General features: G+C 29.5%; 1 protein-coding gene across 1 annotated transcript in view; it reads left to right on the top strand.

The window, feature by feature from the left end:
• The window catches only part of LOC108002577 (zwei Ig domain protein zig-8-like), an 85,110-nt gene that overhangs the window by 42,072 nt on the left and 17,280 nt on the right, over positions 1 to 25,758 (top strand). The gene's annotated exons all lie outside the window — the stretch shown is intronic.

The following is a 25,758-nucleotide window of genomic DNA, read 5'->3' as shown; positions in this document are numbered from 1 at the left end:
CAAAGACATTTTATGTGGTTCTACCTTTGGCAACAAAGATACTGAAAGGCAAAGCTTCATCCTATACTCACGACTCAACCGGTATTTTCTTCAATCTCGACCGGAAGGATTTTCCTACGAAATTTGTGTGTCATTGCATAGAGACGTATCTAGAAAACTTTTCGCCAGACGAAAAAGAAAGTTATTTCGAAGCGAAACTTTTATTACGCGTCCAAAGTTCTTCTCATCATTTTATTAATTTTCTTTTTTTTTTCGATTTTTAATTCTACTTTTAAAGTACCCGTTACTATTGATCGGCTTATAAGTTAAATAATACACGAAAAATCGGCTTCAGTTAGCAGGCGAAAGCTTAAATTATTAATTAACCATTCACTTTTTTTTTTGCATTCGGTAAAGTAATTAACCTTTTTTCGCTCGTCTCAGACCGATTTTAATATAAATTTAATGTTAACTAGAATTGAAATATAATTCGATAAGATTGAAATATATTTTTAAAATAGAATGGATTTTTCGAATTAAATTTTTTTTTAATCGAGGCGCATACTGAAAAGAAATTGCATTTAAAAAGTGTGAGATTATTATGACTTTTATAATTTGACGTTTTTTTTTATGGAATATTGATTATAATTGTAAGGGGTAATATGTTGAAACGAGCATACATTAAGGGAAAATCGCATGTTTCGATAGTTAGTCGTAATAGATAGTATCAGAATAAAAGTTAATTACCGTACAGAACGAGGGCTTAATACGTGAAACTACCGAGCGGAAAAGTTTTCTCTGAATGAACAATTCGCCGACCATTTTTCTCCCGACAGAGAACTCCATCGTAGACACTGCCTTAATGGTTGTTTCGTAAAAAAAAAAAGGAAAAAAAAAGAAAAGATAACGAGGGGAAAAAATCGGGGGAAAAAAGGAAAAGAACAAGCAATCAAACACAAGAAGAAATCTATGTAACTCATTAATCCTCGGATGAATCGCTTTTTCAAATATCATTTTGAAATTATTAGATGTAAGAAGATCAAGAAAATTTTCCAATAGAAAAATATATCATTTTCTTATTATTAATAATAAAATATTTATTACTGGTAATATTTCGTTCCACGATGAAAGAGAAGAGAAGATAAAATATCGTTGATTTCTCTGTGAATTAGGAAAAGTTGGAACAAATGTCGTCGAATAATAATAAGAATCGCGACAATGTTAATAATGAAGAACGTGCTTGAGCTGGTTTATCGGTCGCGGAACCGAGCTTCTGTCGAAATTTCGCCGGAATTAATTGTCGTATAAAACGGAGAATAATCATGGACAGATAGTCGACGACGAGAGGAAACGTTCGCCACGATGAATAATTCTGAAATCGTGTTCGTCTGAATACGAGCATCATCGCCCTTATTCAACAGTTAATCACTTTGCTTTCGCGTTACGTGTTAACGCGGCCAGGGTGGAATTTCAGTGGAACGAGAATGAAAGCTGATTAAGTCTAGCCCGCTTAATCGGACGGTGAAAGTAAATTATATCATTTAACGAGACTCGTTCTATGGGCTTTCTCTTAATCGGACAAGATTTCGCTATATTTTTTTACTTTACACGACCGATTTCCAAGATCTCCATTTTTAAACAAGTAGGTTCTATATAGTATATAATATATCGATAAAAAGTATCATAATGATATAAGATTGTGGAAATGAGAGAGAAACATTAAAAATGAAAAGAAAATCTAAAAAGGAAGAGTTTTAGCTAAAGAGAGTCTGACTAGTTAGAGAGTTTCAATAGAATGAACCATTTAATGGATTCTGAAATAATAAAAGTTAAATCAAAGATTATGTTAATTATTTTTCAATAGATTATATCTATGATGTGAGACCTATCGATTCTTGTTTGATAATTAAATTATATCGTTTATAGTTACGTAGTTTGAATAATTGTTTGAAAACATCTTCTTGATGATGGTTCAGAATTTATTTTGAATTTTAAGTTTCTGGATATAATAATAATAATCAATGGCAATCAAATACTAAATAAATGTGAATTCGATTGAAAGATAAATCATATATGAAATTTTTTAATTGTAAAAACATTTATTTTAAAAAATATTGGAATGTCAAATTTTTCTGCCACTTTTCAAGTGTTTCTTCAACAATAAATATTAAATAAACATGTAGATTAATATAAATAAATAAATATACGAATAATAACTACATCTAACGTGAAATAGATTCTTGGAGCGAACATCTAAAAGGCAATAATCAATTCCTCGTTAATGATAATCATCGAGACAACGATGGCTTAAAAAAAAAAGTAAAACGATTTGAGAAACGATCGCAATCACGATGGAATCTTGATGAAATAAAAGGAGAAAGAGAGATGAGAATATATATCTTGAAAAAAATGATACCACGATGGCTATATTTTAATTACAGATACCGATCGATCTTCTCGAGTAATTCCAATTAATTCGGTATTGGTTGGTTGAAACGAAAAAAAAAAAAAAAGAAGAAAAAAATCATGTTATGCTTCGTCTATTAGATCACAGGAACACGCTGGATATGTGTAATTAATCAGACGAGCGTAATTAAATTCACGATGATTAAGAAATGAGATGAAAGATTTGTTTGATACGAGTTTAAAGCATGTGTTAAAATGTATTGAATAGATCGAAAGATACATAACGAATCAATTTATAAAATTGGATATTGTCTCTGGAATCAAGTATAATCATATTAAGAAAAATTTATTTTTTAATTAGATTCTTTTTTAATACAATATATATTGATTAAAAGGTTAAATATTCTCTCTTCATATAACTTTTATTAAAATGATTTATTGTTAAGATAACTTATTCCTTAATCATCGCAAATCTGTTCTCGAAGAAAGCTTTCCTCAAATCTACTAAGTATAAAATAATTTACCGGGTCGACCTAAATTCTTTCCTTTCTTTTACGGTAGAAACTAGGTCACAGATAGAAAAGAAAATTATATGACATCGTATACTTGAAATTTTTTTATCAGTATTTTCGATTTTAATATATAAAGTAGGAAAATAGTATATTTCAAATATTCCATATTAACTTACAATCCATCCGTTATACGTGAAGTAGAATTTATCTCTCTTCCAAAATTTTTATCAATCAATCTTCTTTCTCAATTAAAGTATCGAAAAAAAAGAATATCAAACTTCAAATACCAATTTAATAAAATTTTCTATTTTTTAACATAGAATACGCGTATACTATCAGACTTTAAGATAACGATTAAAACATTTTCCTCTGATGCCAGTCACAGATATTAGTCAAATAAATGGAAACGCAATTCGTTTGAAGCTAAACTCGATTACATCTCGGTTTGCCATTTGTTACTTATCCCTCGATGGATCACAGAGAGAGGAAACGTAGACGAACTCGAATGGTAACGAGCATCGTTGCAAATGAAATTGTTAGGTGGACGGCTACGGTATCAGGCGTCATCACCTGAGCCTAGGCATATATGCAAATTGCGTGCACGAGATCGTTCGCTACAGAGTGGTACTCGAGCGTCAGAAATATATCGGCGCCAGCACGCCACTTTCCACGCCAAAATTTATCCGAACGATGCATGGTGATACGCATGATTTGTCGCCTCGTCGACCGGAAGTTGTCGTTGCGGTGAACCGAGTGAAATTCCACGATGATATCCCCCTAAATTGACCTCGACATTTAACATCTAAATTATTATACGAGATCACTTTTGTCTCGTTAGAGATATTTATTTCCTTTGATCGTTTCATTGATCCTTTGAGGATTTATATAAAATATTATTGAAGTATTTCAATTCCAAATTCTGTCAAAATCTAGTTCTTTAAAATCTAAATAATACATTTTTTAGAATAATTCTAAATTATAAGTATTGGTTATTTTTGTTTTTGTTTTTAAATAACTTCTCTTTAAAATAGGCGGTCACTTATATAATGCAATCACATATTAAACAATTGATAATTCACTTATAAGTAGACTGCGGATATTAATGCAGATTTTTCATGATAAGTAGTTTTGCATATTTTACGTAACATGGCTATAGTCCAAGTGACAGACGCGATTCCTAGATTGCTGTACGCATTGCGATATTGAGATGAAATAAAAATACTTTAAACAAAAGATACAAAAGATACTTTAATGATATGATTTTCTCTATTTCCATGATATAAATAATAATAATCTACGTTCTCTTAAATCTTTAATTATTACATATTTCTTATGAAAGAAATAAAAAAATTAAATGGAACAATAATTCCTAACGATTTTAATAATTCTCTAATGATTTCTCGAGTTTATTATGTTTATCCTCAACTATCTTGCAATTTATAAACGAAAGTATACTTCATTAAACGCTACCCTCCTAAGCGTTAATCCCTTCTAAGTCCTTCGAACGAAACAAAACCGCCCCCTATGCACAACCGAACATTGAAGTCGAAGACAAAGCAAAAATTATGGACGAAGGACGCAGAAAGTACCTCTTTTCCGATATTCTTTTTTTATGGAAAGCCGTTAAAAGCTATCCTCGTCTACCTATTTATGCACGCGTTTCAGGATTATGGCCGTTCTCGGACTCATTTACGACCGCATTTCCGAGGGGTAGAATCCTTTGACAACGTTCGATAATAATTCAACCGCGCTTTAATGCGCCTTGTATTAGATCGAACTCCAAGATTTTTTCGGGTCATTTCATCGGCGTAGAGTTTCATCTGTATAGAAAATTCGACAATTAATCCTCCACAAGTTGAAACCGAATTACAATTCGAATGCAACACATCCTTCTAACGTTGTAATCGGTCTAACGTTGTAAATTACCGTTCATTGATTAGATTCGACCTGAAGAGCTGTATAGTTGTGGATACTGGTCGGTATTTCGGTAAAGGAAGTTCTTGAATTGCTACCATCGACTGTTCTCATTGATGCTACACCGAAACGTAATACGGGGTGGTTTATTTGCTATTGTGCCACTTTTAGAAAATATCATAATTTCGCTCTTAATTAACGTCTCGATAGATTTTAATAATTTTGGGATTAAATTCTCTTCAATGAAAAATTATAATTTTTTTCATTTTTGTAATATGAAATATTTGTTTATAATGAAAATAGACTTGTTTTTATTTCTTAGCAATCTTTTGTTTTTTTCGTTTTAATTAATTTGATAATAATATGATGGCGAGATAGTTGTGACATTTGAATAATACTGATATTTAATTAAATTTAGAATTATTTATTAAAAGATTAATCTTGGTAATATAATTTTGTAATATCAGACTTTTATTTGTTATTCAGATACTTCAAAATTCTACGAAATAATTAATATCATTAATATCATATTTGATTATAATACTTAAAGTATTGATAACTAACGTTTGAATCGGTCAAATATCTCATACACATTAATGGATCCAAAAATGAGGAATCACTTGTTAACAGTATTAATTGTTCGACATTTAATAATACAGTATACTGCTGTTATATTAAGATTAAACAAGCGAATCGAAAAAGCGATTCGAATTACTGTGAGTTGGTGTATAATAGATGTATAATGTAGGTAAATTTACAAAGTTTGATTATTGAGATGCACGAATATATTCAACCTGAAACATCAACATTTTGATTTCCATATTGAGCAAAAGTTAATGAAAAGAAATATTTATTTTATTTTTACTTTTTTACTATTTTCATTGCTCGAAATATTCAGCAAAATTTTCAATTGGAAAAAAAATCAATTTTTATTTATAAAATTGACGAGTAAAATTTTAAAATGAAAAATTGATTTCACATACATTAATTCTTTATATTTATACATTTCTTAATAATTAATTTCTAAACAATTTTTATACAACATAATGCAATAAGTATGGCCTATAGTGAAGATCTGAGCAAATTTTGGCTGAATTTTGCACATAATCCACGCGAAGTTGGTTCACAATATCTAGATAAGCGTTGCGCAACGATATATGTATCCTTAATTTTGGAACCACCTCGCAATCCCATAATCCCTATTTTGAAGTCTAGCATCCTCCTAGATTTATACGAATTGCTGTTGGATAGATAGAGATCTCGAATCCTTTAAGCTCTGATTACAATTTTGAGTTCTTTCCATCTTAATAAATATTGCAATAAAAGAAAATTTATTCTAATATTTATAAAACCATTTACCAGATATTTATTTGATAAGAAAGATATTGAAAGAAAATTTTCATGTAATAAATATGAATTAATCATCATTGAAATAATATGACTTATTATAGTTACCCTCTTATTGCCAGGAAAATAGCTATCTCTAAATCCTCATGAAAGTTCAATTTTAGTTGTGTTGAAGGGATTTCTTCAAAGCGGCATTTATACTAATGATGTAATTTCATTGAAGCCGCGAAAAATAACCGTACTAACCCATTGCATTACGCTAAACACATAAAACGAAAGACGTGTAATTTCATCGAAAAGCTTCAAATTACTATGCAGACGTGAAATGAAACATTTATCGAAGAGACTGATTGTTATATATTTTTCTTCTTACCTATTAAGAAAAATATAATACAATCTTACGACGTACATCTAAAATATATTACGAGGTATCGAAATAATTCTTTCCAAGTTGTACAATTAACAAATTTTAATTGATCGATTATTAAATCTCAAACTATTTCTTTTGAAATAAAGAGTCAGTTAATACAGACACAATACAAAGTAAGATCGTTGTATTTGTTCAAGTCAATAAACAAAAGAATTGGCAATTATTTTAAATAATTTTATTATACCAAAGTATTCAAACCGAGATGGCTCCTCTTGTTAGTTCAATCAATGAAAGACGACACTCAGTCGAATAGAAGTTTTCAAGTAGTTCCATCATAGCGGAGACGTCGGTCGAGCAGATCACGACCCTCCTAAGTGCAGATCGATTTGAAGGAAATCGGCTTTCGAATCGTCAGTCTTGTAAAGACTTGTACGTTTACCGAGGAAGTTACGATAGTACGATAAAGGAAAATGTCGCAGATCTGAAAGAAATCTAAAAACTCTTCGAACGTTTGTCGCGGTTCCATCCTCTCAAGAATTGTCATCCTTCGTCGGTACAGATAGTTGATTGATAATTCACTTGCTACAAGTCAATACACTAAATTTTTCATGATATTAAAAATAATTGGATGTAAAAAAATTTGTGTTAAAGTGGGAAATTATTCATGCAAAACTGTAGATCAAAACTTTTGCTTTTTGTTTTCTTCTCTTATTAAATCTTATTGAATGATGGAACTTTTGAATAACTATTTTTTTTAGAAATTCAAAAAGTCATTAATTATTCCTTTCATTTTCTTTACATTTGTATTCATTGCATTTTGAAAATTTTTCATCTTCCTTTATATTTAAAATCCTGAAAGATATAGTGTCTCTAATCTTGATAATTAATTTATATCAGATGTGCTTATATATATATATATAAATATATTATAGAATGTCTTATTTCAAATCTTTAATTGGATTATTTAATTTATAGATTATTATTTTAATTAATCAATTCGAAATAAAACCAGTCAATCGATTTGATGTTCGATGAAAATTTGAAATTCAAATTCTTTTATTGTCAATAGCAGATATAAGGGTGCATACTATAATTCATGCTTCAATGAAAGAGAATTTATCAAAAAAAAGATCTATAAATTTTGAAACGATATATTTCTGCATTTATTTATGGGTAATTATTTGCGAACGACACTTAAATTGATTTGTATATTTTTGCAGAGCTATTAAATCATCGAAGAAATAAATTGAATAAATCCACTTTTAACACAATACATCTGCTCTATTATAAATATTTAAAATTTTTCAATATTCGTTTTATTCCGTATTTTTTCGAATTAACGAAAAATAATAATTAACTTTATTTCTCTCTCTTTTTCACCCAATATTTATCTATTTGTTAATATTATTAAAATATTTCGAACCAATTAATAACTTTATTCTTTAAATTATATACAATGGATATTCTCATGCTCGAATCTATCGTATGAAAGAAATTTTACAAAAATTCAAGAACCACGTAAAATTTTATTCAACGATAGCCAACCCATGATCTTTGGACGAATGCAAGGATATTCAAAATCGATTAAAATTCAACGTCTTTTTTTTTCTCGATACACAAGACAGATGTTTTCACTGTCGGTGAAAAGAGACGTATACTTTTGCATGGAGAGCCCCCCACGGACACAATGGTCATTGTCGCAGCCACAACTCGCCTGTGGCATTGTCGACTCTCTTTAGATTGTAAAGTGTCCGTGTAACGTCTGTTCATCACAGTGAATAATATAATAATGCGCGCACAGACTTTGTGGATCACACAAGCAGTATCTTGCGATTTTTGGTTTGCTGCGAAAAACTTTTTCATCTCTTTTTACTCGAATTTAAAAACAGAAATGGGCGTATTTTTTTCTCTTTAACGACTTCTTTTCGCACTTGAAATTCTTTTACTACTTGGAGAGGTAGCTAGGCGCTTTAACGTTGTATCTTGATCTTTATGTTTGAGAGATGCTAATGATAAAAAGGAAAAGAAAATGGAAAGATTATTTTTTAGAAGGTATACATTGTATATGTTGTTAACTTTCTTTTTAAAAAATGAAAAGAACGTTATGTATATGTCGTTCTTTTATTTGTTATGGTCCTTTTTGTTCTTATTATGATTATTTTTCATAATTAAAAAGTTTCTTAAAAAATTTATTTCTTTTTTTTTTCTTTAATTAAATATTGATGTCGCATCAACATTTATTTTATTAATGAATCATATATTTTGTCATGATCTTTAAATACAGATCTCAATTTATTTTAATTTTTCATTCTTAAAGTTGAAATTTATATTTCTTAAATTTCTTAAATTTATAAAAAGAAATATTCAAATTCTGTTTACAGTTAAGTTAAAGTTTCTTGTTTGGAAAGAATATCATTAAAGTTTTCCTTCATTTATCAAAAGATAAATTTTTTGGAAAATTAGAAAAATTAATGAACAAATAATGAATAAAATGTAGTTGTAGTTAAAAAAAATATAAAAAACATAAATCTCAATCAACATTTCTATGTTTATTTTATTCTCTAAAATCAATTCTTCAAAAATGTATCTCATATCAACACCTTGTATAACATCAAAGATCAATCCTTTTGATCTTCAACAAAAAAACAGACATAGATAAACTGTTCTTTTTCATATAATCACTATTTTACATTCTTGCGACCATTTGAATTGTGATTTTTACTTTATTATTCCCTCACGTGTTCGTTGATATATCACGTTCTCGAAACAATTTCGCACTCTTGGAGTCGATAGTCGGAAGCACACCGAGCAAATGAACAGTAGATAATGTCAGCCGTTGGTCAGACAATGTATATTAGCTTATTGCATTTCCCTACTAAATCAAGGCTGATAGTAATCGCTGTGCATACAACTTGTCGTTGTGTACATTTTAAAAGACTTTCAAATGATTTCACTCGGCAACTTGTTTTCTTTTCACAATGATTGATTAATTATCCTATAGTAAAATGATATTAATATATCGATTATGATCTCTGAATTCACTTGTTAAATATATATTTCAATTCAATTGTTTTTTTTGACGACATAAAACTAAGTATAAGAATTCTTATGAAGAGGAAATTTATTTTCACAAGATAAGTGATTATAGAAATAGAAGATTAAAATGTTAATTTTGTCCATATTAAATTACAATTAATAATAAAAATCAGTATTATAAATTACAAATATGTAAATTATAAATATATAATTATCATAAATTCATAAATATACAATTTCAAGTTTCTAAACTTTATAAATTTCGTTCCATCGTCTACCTCTTCATCGTAAAACGTATCAATAGATATTTTTCTTGAAATGTAATCTTCAATTATCATGAAACATACTCTCAAAACCTACTATCACACGATTCACAACGAGAAGGTCTCAAATTCGAATGAATGCAATGACTTCTGATCAACCATGAATGAAAAGAGATATACTTGGCAAGATTTATGACTCTCGTAAACAATCGTAACTGAAATGGTGCATAAAGAGTAGAATGCCATTCAGGCGAGCACGATGTTTCATCGATGCCTGAGATTCGACCGTGCGAAATGCAATCACGAACGACTACAGATGGACCGAGTTGTTGATTCGCTACGTCACAACAGAGCAAACAAAACGAGGTACGATGGAAAATGTAGTGAAACCAGTCGTGGACGAGCTATTGGACGAGACAACGAAACGAGAGGACAACTAATAGGCAGACAAAACATTCGTCGGATGCTGGGCGTACTGTATCAATCCACGTTAAGCCACGAAATGTTTTCCATATCGGTGTTGGACGATGGATTAAAGTACAGTTTGTAGGTTTTAACATGATCGACGTTTGCTTCTGTTTTCGATGGAAATTGACGCGTTGAACGTGACAACGTTATGTATGACGAGGTAGGTGATTAAACATTGCTTCGATCATCGTTGTCTTGTATAAGGGTTATAATGATGGGTCAAATAGTTATGCATGATAAAAATATTTGAATATTTGCTATAGGAAATTTTTAATAGATGCATCCTGAAATTCCATTGATAAATTGATAAATTTTTAATTTTTCAATAGTATTTCCAATTTATTTTTAATTTTTAATTTTCATGATCTATAGTTGTATAAAAATTCTGATTTTTTTCATCAATTGAATAATATTTTTTGTAAGATTGTTAAAATTTCATGGATAAACGAATAAAATAAAAAAAGACACTAAAAATAATGAAAAAATATGAAGAATACCAATTTAATTCGATTAAAAAATGAAATCAAAATAATAAATAATAGGTAATTTGGGATAATTAATATCGAATTATATATTGTGAAGCGTGCAGTAGAGATATCTAGGAGAACGAAATCTCATGAGATATAATACCCTACATCAGCTGAAGGGTTCAGAGTGGGATTAGCTGGAAAGTTTCATCGTTGTTAGGAAACATGTCGCCTTGCCAGAGAATTAGTCCAGTGTTACCTGTGTACAGACATCTCTCCACCTACATGAAACTCATTACTGAGAAATGATGGCAAAAGTATATTAGTACACTTAATCTTAGTACATAAATTCGTCAATGAATTTTATTATAATTAACTTTATTAATAATATAAATAATTCTTTTTAGCAAGTTTTATTCTAGAAAAAAAAATATTTAATAAAATTTATTATATTTATTTTCGAAAATTATGTTATATATTGTTAATTATTATGTGTTGTTGAAAATTTGTGACAGTGAAGAAATTATAGATATTAAGAGGATAGACAAGAAAGTAAATATAGGTTCTGAAAGTTGTTTAAGATGTAAGCTATTGGTATGTTCAAAACTTGGCAGAATGTGTGAGCTTCGTAACTGGAGCAAAACTTATGGGCTTAATCTAATTGGCAAACTCTTCTGTCCGTTTCTCAAAGCTGTTTGTAAACAAGTTAAGGATCTTCTGTATATTAATACAAATACTGAGATATTTATTTATCAGATTGCTATAATAAGATTGCTATACATATATGTTTAATTTTGATTTTTATTATCATCAGAAGAAGACAGCACTATATTTATAAATTAAAATAATATTAAAAATAAAATAATAGTGAAATATTCTTTACAATTCGAAAAACATATTTATAGAAAGTTAAAAAAAATCAAAATATTTTAGGTATTTTAAATATTTATAATTAATTTATACTTTATATTATTAAAATGAAATAACTAATGATAAATGAAATTTAATACTTTTTATAAAAATTTTTATAAAAAAAAAGATAAAAAACGAGATTCAAATGATGTAACGCTACTTCCTCTTTTTTGTCTCACATTCGAAATTATAAAGTTACTCAATTCAGTTAACTATATAATTAACTGTCCACACGTATCCTTTGTTGACGTGCGCCAAATTTAAAAATCTATTTCCAACTATATATTTCCAACTTTTGGAGGAATTAAAATGCATTTTCACGTTTTCATATATTTTCCGTAGTTTTTGCAAAATTTGTCTCAACGTTTCAAGTAACAATCAAAACTTTTTCTCATTTTAATTAGACCATTCTTTTCATCTTCAAATTTTTGTTTTCTTATGTTTTAGAATTTTTATAACCAGTTTTATTTTTATTCTCAAGAATAAAAATTTAAATTTCTATAAATTTTTTAAATTCTTAAAATATATTAATAAACTATAATTTCATTAACACATAAAATAACATTACGTCAAAAATAGATAATGAATAAAATTATAATTATAATTTTTGCACTCATTTAGAGTATCATCAGATTCTTCTATATTTTATTTTCTAAAAATTCAAATTTATTGATTTAAAAATGAAATTCTTCCAAATTTTTGAAACACATTTGAAAATTATAATCTCATTATCAAATTCAAGAATATTAAAGACAAGTTTTGAGATAATTTATCATCGACGAGATTATAATTGCAAGATAAATGACCTTGGCATGCCAATAACACCAAGATACTCCTCCTCCAGTTGGTAAACTTAACCGACCAAAGATTCACGCCTAATAGCAGGCGAGCATACTTCTCGAAACTCTCTATCGTACAATATAGAACACTGGTCGTGATGTACTTCCTTGATTAAGCAAGTTCGTATCGGGAAAGTGGAAGTACGAAAGTTGGTGTCGGCCGAGTGAAGATAGGTAATTATACACCTATGTAACTACTGATATACGTTGCCTAGTTGCTACGCTTATATTCTTAGATTTCAGCGTCATTTCTTCTGATTTAACGGCGATCTTGAAATAAAGAAAAATTATTTTACTGTATATTGGAAACTATAGCTTCATTTAAGATAATTTTATTTAAGTTATGATACTCAAAAGCAAGTGTGACCAATTAAATTGAGAGAAAATTGCAGAAAGAAAGTTGAATAAAATTGATAAATTATATCAATGTAAAAATATGATTTTGTAAAAAATTGCAAATTGTCGTATCCTTTGCTACTGTTGAATTCTAATGATCTCATTGAACTCTTTCAAGAAAAATCCGCTCAAGTTTTTTAAATGTAGTTTTCGTAATAAATCTATTCATAGATGAAAATGGGCCATCCTGTGCAAATTTGTGGAATTTCTTTGTACTGTTCGCATAAAGGAAAATGGATCAAATTGATGTTGACTGATCACTGATGAATACTAACAGATTTGCCATATGATAATAATTATTCTCCAAATTGATTTATGTCCTTCGAAGCATTCGGCATACGCATTATTAACATTAATCAAAATTGAAATTGCTTTATCCAGAGAAATCGATGCGAACAATTTGAGAGAATAAAGAAATTTTTAAATTTAAATAAAAAAAGGAAAATATTAATGGAAAATATTAGCAAATTCTTGTTTATAATAAAAACTTTTATTCTATTTTCTAATATGAATGAATTTCTATGAATATACAAGAGCAATTCAAATTCAAATTAGACGTAAAGATAAAGCTCAAGTTATTTCATTATGATATAACATCACTAGACTTGAAAAATTTAAAAATTTGCAAAATATTTAAAATATACTTAAAAATCAAACCTTGAAAATAAAAATTCAAATTTCATTAGCACATATTAACATCACTCTATTAAAATTTAACAATATTTAAAAAATATTTGTTAAGTAAATACTTGCTTGCAAAACATACTTAAAAAAAGAAAATAAACATCCATTTATCCACTTAAAAAAAAGGATTCGATTAAAAAAAGAAAAAAAGGATAAATTTCCATAAATATTGTGTAATATTCACTAACATTCGACTAACCTCGTTTCACCTTATCGCTTACGATTTGCTGTCAGGACTCGGGACACTAATTCCTCGCCATTGCATCCACTTTGTGCTTTGAGTACTGTTATTTTTTGCCTTCATTTCTCAACTGTATAGGTAAAAAATCCGGATCGAGTGGCGGGCAAAGCACGGGAAAGGAAGGAGCCAAGGAACACAAGAAACCGTACACCGCCCTGAGGCAAAGAATTGCCGTATCCTGTCCACATCTTTCGCGCGTTTTCTTCAACTTTGACCAAAGGGGGCGGCCACTTCCGCTTCGCATATTATGAGCTTAAAGAGGCGGTCGGTACATCGTTTCGGCTGGTACATGAAAGGCATCACCATGGGCTGCTGGCAGTTGCCGATGAAAAACGACCGACAAGACGAATGGTCTCTCCCTCAGACCCTTTGGCCATGGTGGCTCTCGGCCATAAGGCAATGCTTGGAAACAAATGATGTCTTGGATGTACATTTATTACGTGGTCGATGCGAAGCCGGAACGACGACCTCGATTGCGAGGCGTGCTTGTGACCTCGTTGGATGCGTTCGTCGTGTCGGTTCCGCAAGGGTAGTAGGGTGAGAGATGAGAAGCAAGAAAAAAAAAAGAAAGAAAAAAAAAAGGGGAAAAAAGGAAAACGCGGGGGACAAAGGTTCGGAGAGTGTTTCTTTCCAATGAAACGTTGCGCTATCACGACGGAAAAAATAAGGAGAACAAGAATGGGTTGGATGAGATTATTTCGCTTACTTCGCTCGTTACTCGTTTCGGAGATTCGCCTTTGTGGACAAATGTTTTCAATAATTATTTGGGATATACCATTTTTCCAGATGGTTAAATCGGTTCTGGCAAGAGAAATGGGAAATTTGTTATGACGTAAAAAGATTGAGATAAAAATCAGTAAAATGAAAATTAAGAGTAGAATTTTAATAAATTAAGAAGAAATTAAATATATTTTTCGATTTTATAATTTTTAATAGTAATAATTTTTAATTCATGAATCTAGTTTTGATGTGTTTTTTTTATCTTTAAAATATGTCTCAAATTTTTTTTTAATGATCTTTTCTTATTAGAAAGAAATTACATAATTTTGAAAAAATTATGACGATTTATAATTATAATTAGTTGTGGTTTTCAAAACAATTTATAGTACTATTTATTCTTTCATGCGTATCAAAAACAAAAAGAGTTTATGTTTTTTTTTAAATTTAAAAACGATAATAGAAAATTTTCAAACATCACACCAAAATAAATAGAATTTAATTAAATCTATATAAAAAAAAGATATTACCTAAAAACGATGAAATTATCGATGAAAGATTATATCGTGAATATTTTATCGTTCGTAAAACAAAAATAATAATTGAAGCTTTTAAAGTTTTATAAAAGCGCCATCGAACCAATATCATTTTACAAAGTGCGTAATTAAAACAATTTATTTATGCTATTTTCTTTCTATCTCGTTCAAAACACATTCCGAAAGCATCATTTCAATTAAATTCGTGATACGAGTAAAATAATTTTTCACATTTACCTCTCGTGTGGGTGAATCCGTATGTATCATTTTTAATTTTGATTATTTTTTTTCACAAAATTTTCTGCATTAATAAATTATAACGCTTCATTTAGAAAATAATCATCGTGGTGTTCATCCGCGAACAAGTGAGTAGTTACGGTTTAATAATTCGTCGGGTTTCTGAAAGCGGTTTTCCAACGGTTCTTTGTTTATACCATGAATAGTAAATTGCGGGTCCTTTATGACGACAACAAATCCTTCCGCTTTAATATTTGCCGGTGTGTAGTAATAGTGGTAGATTAAACTTTAAAATCACTCTTCTCGTGATCGTTGTATTTTTATATTATCCATTTATAAATATTCTAATAGGATTATGAACAACCGACGACGTTCTCGATATGTATGATATGTATGAAAAAGACGATCATAAATTTGAGTATATTACGAAGACTTTGGAAAATTTCTTTGCAATAAATGAAGCCGATACTCTTTTATGTATTTCCGATATCGAGACACTTTTATGATAACGATAAACTCTAATAATTAATCCCATATCGGATTGCGACTTATTTTATTTAATTTCGTTTTCAAAATAAAACTCTTTTTCTCTTCCTTTCTCGAGAGAATATTTAAATTTGTAAATTTTCCTATATAATCTCGAAGAAAATTTCTAAGAAGAAAAGTTTAAGAAACTTTTATTTTATGATCGTAGGATTTACTTGAGACGTTTACCAAAGTATCTCTTGATTTTTAATTAGTATATAAAATATTTTTTTCTGTATATTTTCTGTATATAAATATCAAAAATAAAAAAAAAATTTTCTTTAAATTTTCATCGTCGTATGTTTGTCTAATTTACGCAGACAACTTGTATTTTATATTACATATTAAATTTTCACCATCATTTTCTAATTTCTATAGGCACTATCTATTTTAAAACACTTAAATTTTTCCCTATATATAAAATAATAATAAATATAATCAGAACATACTAAATCTTCCTCACCCAATTTCTAGAGCATTGTCAAAAGAACCTTAAATCAATTTCTGAATTATAGAGATTAAATATTCCTTCATAACGTATCGGATATCAGAAAACTTTCCTAAATCTTCACCATCGCATTATATTAGCCAATTTCTATAAACACCAGAAGACCTTGTATCCATCTTGCGATACAAATACTATTGAAAGCAACACCGGTTTCGATTGCACCCTGTATTTAAAATTCGTCGACTTTCGTAATCGAGCGGTGTTAATCAGCAAATGTAAAGTTCGCGGCGCGATCGAACCGAAAACTTTCGATCGATGGTCGAACGCACAACACGTCGAAGAGCTTTAATCCCGATCTATCCTCCGAATCGACTGGCAAAAAAGGAACTGGAAGTGTGGTGGTAACGAGGGGAAAGATGAGAAGTGGGGAGAGATTTTTCAACACGAATTCAGCCGCTTCCCATTAGCGCTAATGAAAGATCCGTGCAACGACTTCGCTCTTCTTTTCCTTTCTTTTTTCTTTCTTTCTTTTTTCCTTCCCACTCTCGATTATACGCGAGTTTTCGAATGCCTGAAGGACACGCGCGAAGCTTAATTAATGTTCTCTCGTGCTGGACCATCTTCTGTGATCCCCGAGGAAGCCGCCGATGAATATTTCGCGCGTCATTGACGCGTGACAACGAGCGAAATAATCGATCATGGAACATGGTACATAATACCTGTTTGAAGTATCCGAATATTTTAATCATTTGTGTAATAATAATAATATCTGTTTGAATTGTATCGAAGTGTATAAATTGAGGATGAATTAATGACAAACGATATTTATTATCTTCTTAACGGAGTCAATTAAAATTATTTATAATTTTATATATAATTTAATAACAATATCTAAATAATATTACGATTCATTAACGTATATTTGTTAATTTTATATGCACTTATATTGATAATAGATTTAATATATATTTTATCAGTTTAAAGGGTATGAAGGTTTGATAGATTGATTTTAACAGATTTAATATATTCATATAAAAATAGTTATGGATTATTATTATGGAGATTTATTTTCGATAATTTTTGGTAGATTTTTCACTTTTGTATTGAAAATGAAAATTGGAAATGAGATATTAAGAGATTTAACTTACAAATATTCTCGAGAAATTATTCTGAAATCTAAATTTACATTCTATCTTAGTGTTAAATAATAATAGTATGATAAAAAGGAACATAATGACGCAGAAGCAAGAAATATTATTAAACGTATTCGCGATTTATAATCCTCTATTTTCTACTACAAAAGCTTATTTTATTTCTGATATAAAACGTGTAGATTTTTAATTTTTGTCTCGTTTAATTCGGTATCTTGAAGCAATGTTCCTGCATATTTTCATTAAGCCTTTAAGAATTAGGTACTCTGAACCGTTTTGTCTTTCCCATAAATACAATTCTCGCGTATTCATTCTCGACCATTGTATAGTTTATTTAATCATCCGTTGGTAGTTTTTAAAAAAATTACCACTGACTTGTTCCTAGGGAAAATGAATTAAACATTCCTTCCTACTACGAGGATAAATAATTTTATTTTTATTCTACTTGTCAACGATTTCCTTCATCCGCATTGTGCATTAGTTAACATTTCGTTTAGTTGAATTGCTTCTAATTGTTCTCGATTAAAAATATAAACCGCATCGAGGATCAATTTCATTTACATGATCGAAAAGCGTTATTGGTTTGGAAAATGATTTTCCATGCTGGATAACAATTCATTTCGTTTTTATGTCATTTCGCAAACAGAATGAAATAAAAAGAAAAGCAAAGAGAAAGAAATATATATGGTTGTATTGCATATGTTTCTTTCAATATTTACCGTGCAAATATTAAGAGCGAATATAAATAAGAAAATTATAAAAAAATTTGTTAAAAACGATTGTATTTACATTTTTAATAATTTTTTGTATTTACATTTCAAATAAAGGTAGAAAATGAAAATTTGTTTTGTTTGAGATATTACCTATACAAATGAGAATTAAAAATTATTTAAAAGTCTATTAAATAATGAAAAAAATCGTATCAAATGTCGTTATTCAAATTATTTATAATTAATCAAATTAAGTTATATTATACGAAAAATATTTCTATATTTATCGCAATAGTATATTTTCCATTTTTTTATTTGTCTATCATTATTTCAATATTTCTTTTATTTCTCACTATATCATATTTATTCTTCAGAAAAAAATATTGTAATTATAAAAAAAACTAATATAAGTAAAAATATTTAACAAAAATTAAATCGCAATATTTACATGTACAAAAAAAAGAATAAAGAGATCCACTTGATCATAAATATCACCGAATCGTTAAAAATATTATATAAATATCCAAACACACGCGTATCAACCATATCGAGGAAACAAAACAACGCTTAAAAAAAAAAAAAAGAATTTATCTCGTCGCTTCGATTCACGTATCTCCAACACGAGAAACCACTCCTTTCCAATTGCATCATGATTCTCACCCCGTCCGTTGCACCGTATCCTATTTCACAATTTCATTTAAACCTTAAAGTCGAGAGATCCACCCCCGCCCCCTCGATTAAAGTAGCCAATAGCGGAACAATAAACCGGACCGCTCTTTAATTCGTAGAATGACGAGATCGTTTCGAGATCGAAAATGCATCGAACGTAAACAATCAAAGTACTCGAGATATCGAGGCTCAGACGAGGATATAAAAAAATAAGAGAGATGGTGAAAAGGGAGAGAAAATACACGAATGGATCCTTAGGGGAGGGGGGATCAGGCGACCGAGTTCTCGTGGCGTGGCAAGGGTGTGCAAGGGTGAAGGGTGCGCCCATTGGCGAAGACATTTAGTTCTCTACCCCGTTAACCCCGAGTACCGGGGCACAATCGAATCAACAACGGATGGGTAATTTCCTTGGGAACAAAGCGGCGAGATATTGAGCCCACCGGAAAAATGCACGGGGACAAAGAATCGATAATTGTAATTGCGATCTGCTAGTCGACGGAAAAACGATTTATTGCAATGAGAGGGCTCGTCGTGGTCTGTTTAATCCTTCCTTCGAAGGAAAAGATGTACCTGCGTCTTCAAAGTTCAACTTTCGACGATTCGATTGAATGAAATTTAATAATAGCGATTTAATAATCTTGAAAGGATTATATTTTGGGGGGATGAAATTCTATTTATACGATTAGTTATTTGAAATTCAATTCATTGAAAAGAAGTATATTTGTTCGATACTTTAATATAAAATAAAATAAAATAAAATATTGAGAATTTGTTTTTTTCAGAGAATGATGCAACATTCGTTTCTAAAGAACAAATTGAAAAATTCAGTTCTAATTCATAAAATAAATTGATAATTTTTAGAGTAAATACTTTTTTTATCATCTTATCATTTGAGTAATTTTCAAACTGATAGGACGCTGATAGGAAAATACTAAGAGTTAGGATGAACATATTACTTTTCGAACTTCGCGTAATAAGCTCCGTGTGAAGAGCTCGCCAAGATCAATTCGTGATCTTTTGGAGGACGAGATATCCAACGATCTTAGATGCGCCTATAGGAGATGGACCTATAGGAGATTCTAAGGAAGTCCATTTTCAACTGAGGCAAAATGTCGAGAACAACTTTCGTGGGCTAAACATAGAAATTGAAGGAAATCTATTTGCCTCGTGTATACTCCAAACTTGAATTATTTTCTTTCTAAAAGCAAAGAGAAACTGTCACTACCAGGTATTTTAATTGAATTGAGTTTTTCTTCTCAAATTTTTTTCATTTCATTAATTAAAAGTAATTTATATAATTAGGTAACATAAACATTTTTTTAATTATTTTTCATCTCGCAGAAAGATAGCTGTTCTATCATTAACTATCAGGAGATTCTTTTTAAAATTAGTTTCATTTTACAAGGTCATATTTAATTCAGGAATATTTTTAAAAAATTTAATTAAAAATCCATTCAAGAGAGGAACTTACAGAGGCTTTCTCCTTTCAATGTTTTTGCGTTACTACAATTAATCTATCTATTCGATTATGTCTTATTCCGCTTGCCTGCTCATGACAAGCTTATTCTACTTGTATGACTGCGTCATTTCACTAGATTGACCATGACTGCTTTATTCTACTTGTTTTCATGATAAGCAGATTGTGAATTATTATTTAAGCATTATATAAGCTTGAAAAATATTTTCTAGAATAAATAACACGGACAATTTATTGTACTTTATTGTATAATTGCATTGTTTTCATATTAATTAGTATTGTTTGTTAAACGGTAATCTCTATGGATCTGCTGTGACAATGAAATCTCTCTTGTCACATAATGTACATATTTCAATCCCTGTTATACAAACATACCACCTTCCGTTTAAGTCGATATAAAAACATTTTCAATCGCTTACTATTATTTGGTTAAGCTCTAGATATACATTTACATGTGTGAACACAGTGAAAATGAAATAATAACGAAAAAAATATTCGAAAAACGAAACGAATTGTGATTTCGTTCAAATTACATTTCTATTCGTTTGATTCTTTTATTTTTAAGACAAAATTGAAAATAATTATATTTGGAAAGAATAGAAATTTCGAAGAATCAATTTTGTTCAAAAATTTAAAAATATATTATATTACATCACTTTTAGCAAAGATTTTCTAAACATCTGCAGAAAATGTTCTATGAGATATCCGCTTGATAGACCGCGAACCACTTTTACTTGCAAATTACATTTTTCTTATCGGGACATGCTTCACTATCTTAGATTTATGAACAGTATTCCCAGAGGAACTGTTTACAATCTTACTACCTATTCTTAAACGGACTTGTCAACGTTTTTAAAACGTATAACCGAACAAGTTGATCAATATTTAACTTATATTTATCATATTTACATTTACATTTTTTAAAAAAATATTATTTTATAGCGGAATAAAATTTTACTTTAAAAAGTGACCTTTGCTATTCTTACAAAATTTCCTTCAGAAGAGATTATCTATAAAGAATAATCTAAAATATTTTTATTTCACTCTATTAATTGACCTAAAAACAGTTCTACTTTTAAAACATGATGGATATTATTTCTCGCATCGATAGTGCTCAGTCATAGATCGCAAGAATTTGATTAAGTATCATTTCCTTCAAAAACTTAGAATCTATCAAACTTGATATATAAAATAAAGAACTCTCTTGCACATGCTCTTGAAAATTGCTTATTATTGACGTAATTTCAACGATTTTTTTATTCATCTCGTGTTAAAAGAAAATCTCTGATATATAGAATATTAATATATTCTCTTTCGAAGGATCCAAAATAAATATAAAAATTACTATACAAAAATATGCACTCTCTATTTTATTAAATAATCTCTTTACTTATAGTTTATTCTCAAAATTCAAAGAATGATTGCATATTTTTTTCTCTTATCTTTCATATCCTCTCATATTTGTAAATAATCTATAATTTGTTGTTTCAATCTAAACCACAGGGAGCAAGTACAGTTTTGCCACATAAAAATGTCATTAGACGGTTAATTTTCGTAAACGAATCACGTTCCGCGATATATGAGACTTCTCAGTGGAGTATCATACGGAAACTTTGCTCAGATATTCTACGCCGAGCAAATTTCATAACCGTGTATCCGTTACACAGGAATGACCGTTTCACAACACGCGACGAATGCATTAGAAAGCATACATATCCTACAACTTTCACAAAGTTTAATTACTGGTTCTTCATGACGCCGGTAGCCATGCGAATGAAAGCCCAGAATTTTCCTGCTCGATGTTTGAATCATATCCAAGGAAAGAGTCTGTTAATCACTCGACTATGTAAATATAAACTGTGAATTAAAATAATTTTTTATTCGTGGTTATATTGTTTCATAATTATTAATCTCTTCTTTGGTAATTTTGGAGAATTGTTTTAAATTTTTTAACAAATATTAAATTACGATCTATTTCACAAACGTGTAAAATCGTTAAAAATTTATATATTACGGACAATTTTGAAGAATTATTAAATTGTTAAATTTTATTAAATAAATATTAATTTGCTGCATGATCGATTTCACGCAAATGTGTAAAATCATTCAGAATTAATAAGTGAATAAATATATTAAATAATATTTACTGCATCTCAATTTGAAGTTTAAATTCAAATGAATATAATTTTGAATATAATTTAGCTAAATAATATATTATTAATTGTTTTATTAAAAAATTTTATTAAAAATAAACAAACTTTGTGTTGTAATGAACTAAGTCGAATTATGTCGAATTTAATTGCTTTTCTCACTGCGTCAGGTTTAAACATAACGTATAAAAATTGCAATTAATACGTGACAATTGCATCCGGATTATGAAACTGACGCGTAAAAATTGCTAAAATAATATTTGTCGAACTTTTAAAAAAATTACGATAAATGAAATAAAAGAAAGAACAATGTGACATCAATGAAATGCATATTGTTAAATATAAACGTAAAATAAATCAAAGACCTGTCAAAATTTTTGTACTAATTTTAATCTTGCTTCCCTATGGACAAAAACGTTGAATTTCTTAAGACTTCTTTTCATATTATCTTCAACAAATCTATGGACAAAAGATCTTATTTAAAAATTCGGCCAGCACTCTATTAATTATTAATTTCGTTCATAATTAAGAGTTCTTAAGGAACAGGTACAGGTGACAATAAATGTCAAAAAAAGCAGTATGAGATTTATAACCGTGGCAGAAAATAAACGTGGCGAAGAAACGAAACGAAATGAAATCATTTACTCGAACTATTATGTCTACCAAGTGGTATATTTCCTTTTTCTCAAGAGGAAACTTTAACTCGGAGGAATGATGGATTTCGTTCCTTTTATATTAACTTAACACAACTTTTTCTCTATTCGGGAGACGTAATTATATTTTCTGTTTCCTCTCCCTCCTCCTGTACACGAACCATAAAAATCGTTCGAGGTTAAATCCACGCGAAAGTGCCTCGTGCGAAAGGTCGGAAGGTTAAGTGGCGGAACTCGGATCAGATCCGCGATTTCTTCGACCTTTTTTCCTCCTTGTATTCCATTTCTGGTTACTTTCAATCTTCCGTCCTCCTTTGTACCCGTTGCTCGAATCCACGAGTACTCGTCGGTTCAGAATATTACGGACGTTATTAAATAATTAATAAAAAAAAAAAAGAAAAAGAAAAAGAAAAAGAGAAAAGGAAGATCAGCAGGGAGCAGTAACGATTTCTCCACTCCCTCTCTACCATTTTCTACGCTTCATTTCCACTGCACTCTGAATCTTACCTCGTTTTTATTTCGTGCCTTCTTTAGCTTCGTTTCCTTTTGCATCCAGACAAATTTTGTCCATTGCTTCGCTATTGTATCTTCTCGTCTATCGATTGTTCTGGGATTTCGAGGTTTCAGCAACGCTTTGTCGCTTTCTAAACGAAAATCGTGTTACATTGAGAGTGAGCGATCGTATCTGAATACTCGAGACAGGTAATCCTCCTCGTTCAGCGGAACGTCGAATGTCGCGAGGATCGATTTGTCGTTGATTTGATCTTCGCGGTACAAAGGTATCCCGTTGCTGATTGGAGGAACAGAGGATGCATCGATGTGATACTATATTTTGAAAGGAAAGAAATTTGTTGATAAACGTTCGAATCGAATTTAATCAGTATAGTATAATATACGTTATAATTATGTACAATTATATATTTATCATATAGAAAAATAATTAATAGTGGAACTTGAGCATCTATGATTGGAACATATTTATATCTTTAATTATTGTCATGAAATTAAAATAAGTAGGTGTAAATACATAAATTGTTCGATGAAATTTTGAGATTTCCTTCGAGTTTTCTTTTTGAATTATAATTCTGATAAATAAAAGATGAAAGATATTCAGAATTGATCAGAATTGAGAATAAATTGAGAAATAAAAATAAATATAAAAAAATATTAATATAAAGTGAACACAGTTTATGCATGAAATTAATGGCTGTATCGATAAATTCTTGCCGTTCCATAGATCACAAATTGTGATATTTCTCCAAGTTTGTGAAATCCGATTAAACCGTTCAATGAACAATCTCAAGCATTCCAAGAATTTTACTTTTCCGCAATCTGTAGTATTCTTCGTTGTATTGATTCAACGATGGTTTCGATTAAGTAAATTTTCGTTTTCAAAGAATTTGAATTTGTTTGAGATGTAAATTTAAAGCATTATTGAATTATTTGAAAAAAAGTAATTATTGAATATAATAATTATTCGTTGCAATCAAATAATATAATAGACAATAATTTTCAATGTTTTAATTTATTATATCTATTTACTCGTAAACTGAAAAAATTATTTAATCATTAATAGATTTTACTTGTACCATATGTCCAATTCTCTAAAAATACAATTATCATTTCAAAAATGATATTGCATTATAATCTTTTTCTTTCATATTTGATACAATAATGGAAACGAATAACCCGACAAAAAAAAAGAATCTTCCTAAAATAACACAATTCTCGAAATGGGGCAAGTCTATTCGTTCAGATTGATCTATGATTACTTTTTCCAGACATCATATATCAAAAAACGGTATATTTTAATAACGGTTTAATAAAGCGTTCTCGTGATTTACACCCTCAGCAAATAGTGTTGTTAGCAAACGATGGCGCACCTGATAAATCAACGATCGTAAAATGATTCATGGAATGAGAGTGCAATTTACTTGAACGTCCTGCTCGCATTTTCCTCGCATTTTTACCTATACAACAAGCTTGACGCCTCCGTAAAAATCCTATTACAAAGACGCCATGCAAGACGGATGTCCACGGCTTACCTGGGAAATCTTGGCGAAATTGTACTCCTCACAGGGATTAGAATCACCGAGCCTCATTTTATTTTATTTTCCATTTCCACAACCGTGTCTCGTGAACGATGAAACGATCCTCCCTTTGTTACCGGGAGATATAATCGTATGAAGAGAGGGGTGCACAGCAGATTTATGGTGAGATCATTCAAATGAAACTAAGGTGAATATATTAGATTTCTAGGTTTCCTGCCGTTTAAAAAAATGAATATGTCACCATCATATGTAAGTAAGTATGTGAGTATTTTGCAGGAGTAATTTGTGAAATATTTTGTTTGATCAAGTAAACTATTTAGCGCGATAATTATTTATATTATTTTTCTTTTGAAATTTTTGAATCATTTCTGAAACTTAATTGAGACTAAAATAAATGAAGTCAACGTTGGTTTAAAATAAACTAAGAGAACAATTGTAGCAAAAAAGTAAAATATATTTATAATTGTTTTACTTTAAAATTGGTTTTAATTAAAAAAAAATATGGATAATTGAAAATTTTTAAACATATAGTAGCTATAAAAAGTGTTCATTTAGTATTTAAAAAAATTTATAAAAAAATTTAATTTTCTACAATTTTCT

The sequence above is a fragment of the Apis cerana genome, linkage group LG1 (genome assembly GCF_029169275.1).
Source record: "Apis cerana isolate GH-2021 linkage group LG1, AcerK_1.0, whole genome shotgun sequence".
Lineage (NCBI taxonomy): Eukaryota > Metazoa > Arthropoda > Insecta > Hymenoptera > Apidae > Apis > Apis cerana.
The sequence above is the reverse complement of the archived record's forward strand: the minus strand, read 5'-3'. Positions and strand labels throughout refer to the sequence as shown.